The 11,246-nt window shown below is 44.7% G+C and overlaps 1 pseudogene; it reads left to right on the forward strand.

The window, feature by feature from the left end:
- Window positions 1–9,603: 9,603 nt before the first annotated feature.
- Window positions 9,604–11,017, forward strand: LOC127221889 (cyclin-dependent kinase 4-like; annotated as a pseudogene).
- The last annotated feature ends 229 nt before the right edge of the window (window positions 11,018–11,246 follow it).

Raw genomic sequence — 11,246 nt, forward strand, 5'->3', positions numbered from 1 at the left:
AATTCTCTGTCCTGTTCTCCCTTTGGATGGGGCGAGAAGCAGATGGGCATAGCAGGTCCCCTGGAGACCATGTCGAGTTGGTGACAGAGGAAGAATGGAAAGGAACACTTCATTTCTCTCACTCACAGAGTAGGAGGACAGCCCTCTGCCCCCCCTCTTTTACTTCCCCTGGAGGTAAGATGGAGAGAGAACCAATGCCAATACCTGGGATTTGTCTCATAACTTCAAAATATTTGCAAAGCGGAGTAATTATTATAAGAAACTATCATCAGTTATCCCCACCCCAAAGTCACTCTCTCAACACAGTATTAGAAAGTAAAGTCATTACTTAACAAATTCCCCTGTGTGCTGGTGTGGCTTAGGCAGTGAGGGCTGACATCAGTGAACAGGTGCTCTTCCAGGAGGGGAGGTGGGAAGTGGCAGTGTGGAAAAGCAAGTAACAGAACTGGTATTTTGATAAAAGACAAGCAGGGCTGGAGCGATGACTCCAAAGCAAAGGGCAAATGCAAATGTCAGCAGCATAAAGGTGTTCCTGACCTGGGACCATCTGGGAGCTAAGCTTTTCCTGCACCTGAACTTGTACAAAGTGTGAGCTCTGGCACTGACTGGCCAATCTCTCCTCCCCTAGATGCCTAGAAAGGAGGGACATTCCCAGACAGTGGGCCACATGGAACAGTGGCTGAGGGAAGCTCTCTTCCTAGTTACATGCTATCTGAGGCTTGGATCTGAACGGATACTATGAGGTTATAGTGGATTGTTGGTCACCCTGGAAAATTCTACAGCAGACATGGCCCAGACTTCCAAGGGAATTCTTCTTCCAGAGCGTGTCCATATAGACCACCCTGCTCCAACACTCCCTGACTCAAAACCTCCCCAAGGCAGCCTGACCCTCCTGGAATTCTTCTGTTTTCTCTCTTTCTCTCCCTTCCTTTCCACCCCCCCCCACCAGCCCCCATTTCCTGTGTCTTTTCTTTTCCTTGTTTTGGTAAGTCAAGCACATGCCTACTTCCGATTCCTCTGCCTAGGATGGTCTCCCTCGACATGTGCTCACCCTCTTCCTTTATCTAACAGTGCTACAGCTTCTTCCCACCGGGCTGTAGATAGTTTGTCACTCCTCTTAAAATGCTGAATGTCCTCCTTGCTAGAATGTAAGCTTGGAAGGGCAGGAAGTCACTCTGCTTAGTCATCTCCATGCCTTTAGCACTGTTCCTAGCACACAGTTGGCATTCTAAAAATATTTTCTGTAACACCACTTTGGTTTGTACATAGTGACCTGCTTGCTGAGATGCCCACAGTATTTACTACAGGGCTGGCTTGCATTGATACTATCTCCTGGTTGTGTGTGCCTGCACATTTGCATATGTGTTAAGGATAACAATTAATCTTAGTACTTGGGAGGCAGAGGCAGGTGGATCTTTGTGAGTTTGAGACCAGCATGCTCTACAGAGCCAGTTCCAGAACAGCTAGGGCTGTTAAACAGAGAAACACTGTCTTGAAAGGAAAAAATAAAAAATAAAAGTGCTACTTTATTTTATTTCCTGAGATTACATGCAAAAGCATCCATGTCTACAGGGATCTTTCCAGTCAGCAAATAGAGGAAAAGGGAACTGTAGTCTTCAGAGGGACCCTGGTGCTCAGGGAGGCAGGTGAATGCCTTCAGTAGTCACAGTCTACCCAGCACAGAGGGAACATACTGCCAGGATGCGCTGGTCTCCCGACAATGGTGGGGGTGAGTCTGCACCAGGAACTTTACCAGAGTTGGTGGTAATAGGAACCATATTACACAAGACCCTTGGATCTCATACCTCCCACACAGTCCCTGGGCCCCAAGCTGAGTGCATGGGGTTAAATATTTGTCTACTGGCATGATTGGAGTTAATGTTTACATTGGGCAGTTAGAGGTCATGGAGAGTCCTAGGGGCCTCTGAGTTCTCTTACATAGCTTTCCCTTGCCCCCACCCCAGGAGACAGTCTCTGCAGTGTGGTATAACTAAAGTCACAGGAGTGCCCAGTCCCTGGATGCTCCCTCAGCAGCTTTTGTTAAGGTGGTATTTTAGCTTGACTTATATTTATACTCATCTGCTAATCCCAAATGCACAAAACACATTTGTTTTGAGTCTTAACATGTGCTATAATACATTTGATTATCTAAAACATCAGATTCTGCCTGGCTTTTTCCAAAGAAATGGTATTCTACTGGGGTAATCCCAAGGGAACTCCTTGCAATCATCAGGGCTCCAAAGACTAGGGTCATAAAACCCCTGAACAAGAGTATCTTTAAATGTTAAGAAAAAAAAAAGTGTTCATGCAGGCTGTATATCAAAACCAAAGTTATTAAATTGGCTATCACTTTAAACCACAGGCAAGCTATTTAAATCTATAATGTGTGGTAGGTGGATGGTCCTGACTGATCAAAGAAAGAGGGACCAAGCACCACATCTGAGACCACCCTTGTGCTTGCAAATGCACACTGGAAGCATCAACGTGTGCTAGATTTTCCTGCATCATACTGTTTAATCCACACCAGGCAGGGTTTCTGACCACTGGGCACGAGGGGTGTCCTTTGTATCAGGCCACTCTTTTCTTCTGGTGACTCATTCATGCTAGCTGTCCTGAGAACCTAATTTTCAGAATCTTTTTCTCAGCCCAAAGTGGTAAACGTGGTGAGTGCATAGTCACTGTCTTTCCATTTGATGCCCTCTCACAACTGGGGCTGACTGGATGGCTCCAAGTACAAGTCACTATTGTTCTGTTAGAAATAACTTAATTTGGATTTAAAAACTAATTAGAAGAGAACAGCTTCTAGAGAGGCATAAACTGGATACCTTTAAGGTTACACAGTCTGAAAACTTTTACATGTCATAAAAGAAGACATAGACTTTCATGGCCTGCTTTTTGACTTACCAGCCTTTCTTCTTTTGTTATATTCATTCCCTTTCCAGGAACTGGCATGTTTAATGATAACATGACTATTTTTAGTCAAAAGGCTGCATATGTAGCAAAAGTGCATTAGAGTAAATGTAAAGGCTGTCAACATCACACCTACCATACGTGTGTGTGTGTGCGCGTATGCACGTGCACGTGAGTGCACATGTATCTGTATAGTGTTTGGAGGAGGATAAACTATAGCTCCCATAAATTCAAATGTGATTATAACATTGAAGGGACTCTCATTTTTTATTTATTTTACATACCAACCACAGTTTCCCCTCCCTCCTCCTCCCATTTCCTCCTGCTCTGCCTCCCTTCTACTCTTCCCACCACCCCCCTCCATCTCCATTTAGATGGGACAAGGCCTCCCATGGGAGTCAACAAAGGATGGCACATCAAGCTCAGGCAGGACCAAGCTCCTCCCCACTGCATCAAGGCTGAACAAGGCATTTCACCATAGGAAATAGGTTCCTAAGGGCCAGCTAATGCCTCAGGGACAGCTCCCGGCCCCACTGCTAGGGACCCCACAAAAGACCAAACCATACAACTGTCACCCAGATACAGAGGGTCTAGGTCAGCTCTGTACAGCCTCCCTAGGTGTTAGTCCAGAGTCTCTGAGCTCCCACAAGCTCAGGTCAGCTCTCTGTGGGATTCCCTGTCATGATTTTGACTCCCCCCCCCAAGTATATGAGCAATTGCGCATATAATCCCTCAAATCTCTGTTCACCTGGATTCCGGGAGTTCAGCTCAGTGAGTGGCTATGGATCCCTGCATCTACTTCCATCAGTTACTGGACAAAGGCTCTATAATGACAATTAGGGTAGTCACCAGACTGATTATAGGGAAGGCCAGTTCAGGGTCCCTCTCCACTAGGGCTAGGGTGGCTCTCATTTTTAATACAAGGATGAGTTTTGTAGGGAAAGCGTGGAAGAAAGCCTATAACTTGTCTTTTCAAAAAGTCATCAAAGAAACTGAGCCATTGACAGAGACACATAATCCAAGGAGCCTGAGGCAGGAGACTTGAAAGTTCAAAACTAATCTGAACTACATGAATAATTCAAGGATAGCTTAATACCTGTATCAAAATAAAAGGTAAAAACAGGCTGAAAAGAGCAGACACTGTTCTTCCAAAGACCAGTTTGGTTCCCTGCTCTCAACTGCCTGTAATGCCAGCATCCAATGTCTGACCTCTATGGGCACCTACATTCACTTGCACATGCCAGGGCACGAGCGCACGCGCACACACACACACACACACACACACACACACTTTTTAAAATTTATTTTTCTTACTTTACATATTGATTCCAGTTCCTTCTCACTCCCTCCTCACTCCCTCTCTCCCTCTCCCTCCATCCCATGCACACCCCCCACACCCTTCCATCCCATTACCCCTCCACTCCACAGAGAGAGTGATGCCTTCAGCAGAGGTCAACAAAATCTGACAAGTCATTTGGAGTAGGGACTAGGCCCTCCCTCCTGTCTCTAGGTTTAAAGGTGTATCCTCCATGGGGAATGTGCTCCCAAAGTCTTTTTGTGCACCAGGGATACATCCTGGTTCCACTGTCAGAGGTAGCTTAGACTGCCCAGGCCTTCTAACTGAGACCCATGTCCAGGGGGCCTGCGTTGGTTCAATGCTGGTTTCCCAGATATCAGTCTGGGAGTCCATTAGTCCATTAGGTCACCTGACTCTGTGGGTTTCTGTAGCCTGGTCTTGTCCTCCCTCTCTGCATCTGGATTCTAGTTTGGCTGAGTGTTTAGCTGTGGGTGTCAGCTTCTGTTTTCATCAGCTACTAGATGAGGACTCTATGATGGTGGATAAGTTAGTCATCAATGTCATTATCAGGGAAGGGCATTTATGGTAGCCTTTCCACTGTTGCTCAAATTGTTAGTTGGGCTCAGTCTTGTAGGTCTCTGGACATTTCTCTAGGTTCATTTTCTCTTCAAACCTATAATGGCTCCCTCTATTATGGTATCTCTCTCTCTCTCCCCCTCTCCCCCCCCCTCCAGTGTATTCTTCCCGACTCAATCTTCCTAGACTCATGTACTTTTTCCCTCTCCTCCCTTTCTCTTTCTCCTAGCTCCCTCTCTACTCACTGCCACCTCTCACTCCCAATATGCTCAGGAGATTGTGTTACTTTCCCCTTCTGTGAGGGACCTTGTATGAATCTCTTAGATTCCTCCTTGTATCCTAGTTTCTTTGGTGCTGTGAATTATAGGTTGGTGTTCTTTTGCTCTATGTATAAAATCCATATATGAGTGAGTACATACCATGTTCCTCTTTTTTTTTATCACTGGGTTACCTCATTCAGGGTGGTTTCTTCAAGTTCCATCCATTTGCCTGGGAATTTCAAGATGCCATTGTTTTTTTCCACTGAGTAGTATTCCATTGTGTATATGTGCCACATCTTCTTTATCAATTCTTCAGTTGAGGGGAATCTAAGCTGATTCCAAGTTCTTGCTATTAAAAATAATGCTGCTACAAACATAGTTGAACAGATGTCTTTGTTGCATGAATGTGGATAATTTGGGTAGATGCCTAAGAGGGGGATTGCCAGGTCCTGTGGTAGACTGATTCCCATTTTCCTAAGGAGCTGCCATACTGATCTCCAAAATGGCTGTACAAGTTTGCACTTCCACCAGCAGTGTAGAAGTGTTCCCCTTTCTCCACATCCTCTCCAGCATAAGTTGTCATTGGTGTTTCTAATTTTAGCCATTCTGGCAGGAGTAAAATGGTATCTCAAGAGTTTTGATTTGCATTTCCCTGATAGCTAAAGATGTTGAGCACTTAAGTGTCTTTCAGGCTTTTTGATTTCCTCTATTGAGAATTCTTTCTTCAGTTCTGTACCCCATTTTTAATAGGGTTATTTCGTGTTTTGGTGACTAGTTTCTTGAGTTCTTTGTATATTTTGGAGATCAGCCCTCTGTCAGATGTAGGATTGGTGAAGATCTTTTTCCAGTCTGTGGGCTGCCATTTGGTCTTGTCAGCTGTGTTCTTTACCTTACAGAAGCTTCTAAGTTTGAAGAGGTCCCATTTATTAATTGTTGACGTCAGTGTCTATGCTACTGGAGTTATGTTCAGTCTCCTGTACCAATTTATTCAAGGGTACCTCCCACTTTCTCTTCTAAGAGTTTCAATTTGGCTGGATTGATGTTGAGGTCTTTGATCCATTTGGACTTGAGTTTTGTGCATGGCGATAGACTTGGATCTATCTGCAGTCTTCTACACACCATCATCCAGTTGTGCCAGCACCATTTGTAGAAGATGCTTTCCTCCTCCCATTGTATACTTTTAGTTGTTTTGTTAAAAATCAGGTGTTCATAGGCATACACACGCTTTTAAAAAATAAGATAACTTCATCTAAAAAGTAAAAACAGGGCTGGATATAGCTGGTAGTATGTTTGCCTAGCATGTTTAAGGCCTGATGTCCAATACCCCACCCACAGCTAAACAATAACAACAGTGACAAAGGTCAAGTGTGCAGCTGAAGTCTTCCCAGAGGTCAACAGGTATCATTGGGGTCAGAGCAGTGTTGCCAACTGTCTCAGGTTCCACAACACCCTCCAGGTCCATTTGATGCTGCCCTGCTCTCTTCCATTGCACATTTCACATACCTACTTAGTGAGGAAATAGTTCAGTATAAAGGGCTAAAGGTCAGGAGTAGACAGGGTGAATCCCTAACATTCTTAGGGATCTGTCCCTTGCTCAGGCCTACACTGAAGAACAAGCTCTACATGCTGAGCTATGGATGGATAGCTTCAGTCCTGCACACAGCCTAGTGGAGACCGATGCAGTCAAGGCAGGGAGCCTCTTCGAACAGATACCTGGACTACTAGTAAAGGCTGGGCAGAATTGAAAAGTCACCTGGATATTCAGTTCCTTGAAGTGCTGCAGCAAACTGCCTCAGAGTGGATTGACTGCACAGAAATGTATTACTTCAGTTCTGGAAAATAAAAACTAAAATGAGGGAGTTGGTAAGGCCAGGCTCCCTTCCTTTTCTTGCTTCTAGCTTCTGAGATTTGCTGGCAATCTGTGGTGTCCCTTGGCTTTTGGGTGTGTCACTCTGAGTCTCTTTTCTTGCAAGAACAGAAACCACACTAGGTTAAGGCCCACCCTATGCCAGCATGACTTCACCTTAACCAATTATACCTTTAACAAGTTGATTTCCAAATATGACCATAATCTTAGTTCCTGGGAGCTAAGACTTGAACCTATCTATTTTGGGGACATAATGCCCGGGTCTAGTTTGTAAAACTAAAAGTGTGGGAGTCTCGGGTCTTGACTTGATTTTGTTCTACTTCCATTTTAAAGTCTCTCATTTTGCTGAGTGTGGTGGCTCATGACGTTATTCCCAGCACGTGGAAAGCTGAGGCAGGAGAATAAAGAGTTTGAAGTCACCCTGGTCTATGCAGTGAGATCCTATAAATAAACCAACCATTGACTTACTAAAAAAAAAAAAAAGAACATATACATATACATATACATATCTGCTCCTGCAGGACTGGGAAGGTTTTAAGCACTACTGAAATACTTTACATAGCTCACGTAAACTAATTTGTAATACAAGTATGTGATTCCGCTAAGGCAACTACAGTTGACTTGAACATGATTGATGGTGTACTCTCACTGGTGGAATCTAAATTTTGAATTTCAGATGTATGATAATTGGGTCCCCTTGGCTTATGTCGGTCAGCTACTGTGAACCTCCATTGTCATAGCTTCGGACAGCTACCCTCAAGGCTATTTCTGTCATGGAGACAGGGTACAGTCCTAGTTTGGAAGGAGCCACTTATAATATGTTGGTTCTTTCCCTCCAGCTGCCAAGCCACTCCACACTGCTTTCACCCCAGTTTTGTTCTCCCACTCCTGACTCAAACCAGCACCCTCCTATTCCCATTCCTCTCTCGTCTGCGCCCTGCCTGTTCTTTGTTGGAGAGTGGACATGCTGCTGTGCGGCCAAAGGTGGCTGCTATTTACAGCACTGAGCTCCACACTCAGGCCCTAAAGCCTGTGTGCTCTTGTCCCATGACTCAAGAGGGCTCTAGGCCAGAATGGCTTTCTGACTGCTGCAAGTGTTCTGTCATTATAATAGCTGCCATGCTGTATTTTCCACAGGAGGCACAGAGAAATGAGAACAGAAACATCCCCTGAGTTTCCTTATGGGGCAGGTATAACTGTCCTTCTAAGGCTGAAACCCAAAACACAAAGATGCCAGATTCACTGGCATCTCTGCAGAGCCAGGACATCCCATGGTGGTTTGAGTGAGAATAGATCCTGTAGGCTCCCATATTTAAAAGCTTAGTCACCAGTTGTTAGAACTGTTAGAGTAGGTGTGTGTTAGAGGGGGTAAGCTTTGAAGTTCAAGAGCCCACACCACTCCTGATTAGCTGTGTACCTGCTCCATGCTCCGGAGGCCATAACCCTCTAAAACTGTAAGCCCCAGATTAAATGTGCTCTTTTATAAATGGCCTCGGTCATGGTATTTTATCACAGCAATAGAAAAGTAACTAAGATAGCCCCAGACAAGTAGGTGATCTGACCCCTGAGAGGAGACCTTGACCACTGTGGTTCTGCCTTGGCTCTTTTAGGTATCTTGTAAACAAATGTATTTCTCACAGTTTTGGAGACTGGGCTGTCCAACATCAAGCTGCCAGCAGATTCGGTGGCTGCTGAAGGCCCATTCCTGATTAATAGAGGGCCATCTTTTTTTATGTAACAGCACCAGGCAGAGACACCCACAGGCCTCCCCTGTTAGAGGACTAATCCTATGTGTGAGGACCTTAACTTCCCATCTCTAAATAATCTCACAGTGAATTGGATTTCAAGCTATCAATTTGGAGAAAATATAACTCTCAGACCAGAACAATAGATCTCTAAGAGTTTAGGGTCCCATAAACTTTAAGCTAGGAATGGTAGCTGGAAGGGGTTAGAAGCTAGGCTCTTAACAGATCCAGAAAAAGGCCAGCTCTCCTTGCTCTCTACATGAGACAACCAGAATTGCTCTGAGCTGCCACCCTTGAAGGTTTGACGATACCTCAAAAGGTAGCTCTGCACTAGCTTATTGCTTGAGAGGCACAAAATTAGCTGTCACAGCAATGTGGCAGGGACTCAGAGAAGCACAAGAGGAACTCAATTTGCATTTTAGGCAGATAATCCTCACAGCTGATAGACAGGAATAGACAGGAAGGCAGGATTCAAGAGATACTGGCTGGGAAGCCACCTTGACAGTCTAAGTGAGAAATCCTTATTGGTCTAAATTAAAACTGTGTCATAGAAGGAAGAAGAGGAGGGACGAAGAAGAGAGAACAAAGGAGGTGGTGTGAGAAAGTTCTAGCACTAGGAAGCACTAGGTTTTGTCAAATCTTCCAGTAACAGTGATTGTATGAAGATGGCAAGTGGTGGGTATTTGGGCAGTCAGGGTGAGGAAGGAGGGAAGTAACTTCCCAGTACAGTGTATCTCGAGCCAGGGCATGTATCAGAGCCAATTAAATAGATTGCTGCTCAGGCCTGGTGGTACACACCTATAATCTTAGCACTCAAAGAGGCTGAGGCAAGGGTTCAAGGCCAGCCTGAGCTATGAAGGGAAACCCTGTCTCAAAAACAAGCATAGCAAACAAAAACAACACCAAAACACTGCTGATCTTGAGACCACAATTGAAAGCCACGGTTATATGGAATACACAACAGTACAGGTAAGTTTGGGCATGACTTCTAGGAGTATTTAGATAGGGGTTGGTTTTGAAGATGAAGTACTTTGTGGGTAGATTAAATGTGTGGGCAGTGCACTAATAAACAATGATGACTTGGCCTTCTGAGGGACAGATTATGGTAGAGATGAGGGGTTGGGTTACAACTATGTCTCCACACAGTACAGTCTGGCTTTGAGACTGTTTCTTGTGTGGGTTTTAATTTGGCTCTGGGAGAGACACTGGAAGTAGGTTCATTAGGACAAGAGAGGAGTAGAAGTAAATATTACATTTTGCAAAGCGAAGATGATTCACTGAGTAAAGACACACACACATTAACCAAGCCTGACCCCCTGACCTCAACCCCCAAAAGACTCCTTCAAGTGGTCATGGCACACAGATGACACAGATGTGCCTATATAGAAACACACATGTACAAACAAGTGAAATTTTTCTCAGTGGTGGGGCACACTTGCCTGTCATGCACAAAGCACTTAACTGGATTCCAGAATGTTAAAACAAAAGTTAAATTAAAAACATCCCCTCTAAGTTTGCCTACTTCTTTTGTGACTGGTGAGAGTCCAGGTGAAAGGGCTGTACTAGTAGCCTGTGTCTATGATCTCTCCCATAGCAGGACAAAGCCAGGGGTTGCCCTCTAACCCAAATCTCTTGGCCAGTAGCAAAAGCATTCCCCAATCCCAAACCAACTACCTATTAATATGAGCCAGTAGTTGAGGTTGTTATAGGTTCTTATGGGACAGGATACAAAAATTATGATTCTCTAGACCCTAGAGTAGCTACTTTGTGGCCCTCATGATTGTGACATTTCTCAGTGGAAGACTGGAAAAGGCTTTCCCATCAGCACAGTTCAATAGGTAGCTTTACTGAGGAGCCTGAAAATTTTTGAGTACTTCAATATTGTCCAGCTGATGGAGGTCTGTGCCACTCCTGATCTGACTGAGAGATCGAGGTGATCTCAGTGTTTGAGCATATAGACTAAGACCTAAGGAACATATCTGGACTAGGCACCCTATCACTTGAGATCATCAAGGATTCGATGTGCATTTCCTTCACATGAATTGCATCATTCACTGAGGCCTGAACCCAAAGAATGTTGTAGTGAAAAGTACTGGGACAGTTTAAATTGGCTGAATTTGGCCTAACCAGAATCTACAGCTACCAAACAGCCCTCACACATGTGGCATTACACTCTGGGACCATGCCACTGGAGTTCTGTGTTGGCTGTATCTTTGCAGAGATGGTTCTCTGAGAGCTTCTCTTCTGTGGAAACTCTGAAGCTGACCATTAGGCAGTCTTTGGTCTGATTAGACTGTCTCCAGAGGATGACTGGCCTCCAGATGTACCTCTACCCTGAGCCTTTCCCCCTAGATGGCTTTAGTCATCAGTGCAGTTGGGGTGCAGGAGGAGTGGCTTAGTTAGGGTTTGTATTGCTGTGAAGAGACACCATGACCACAGCAACTCTTTTAAAGGAAAACATTTAATTGGGTGGCTTACAGTTTCAGAGGATCAGTCATCATGGCATCATGCAGGCAGACATGTTGCTGGAGAAGCAGCAGAGAGATCAACATCTATATCTTCAGGTAACAGGAAAGAATCTGAATGTTAAC

This window comes from Phodopus roborovskii, unplaced genomic scaffold, assembly GCF_943737965.1.
Source record: "Phodopus roborovskii unplaced genomic scaffold, PHOROB, whole genome shotgun sequence".
NCBI classification, from domain to species: Eukaryota; Metazoa; Chordata; class Mammalia; order Rodentia; family Cricetidae; genus Phodopus; species Phodopus roborovskii.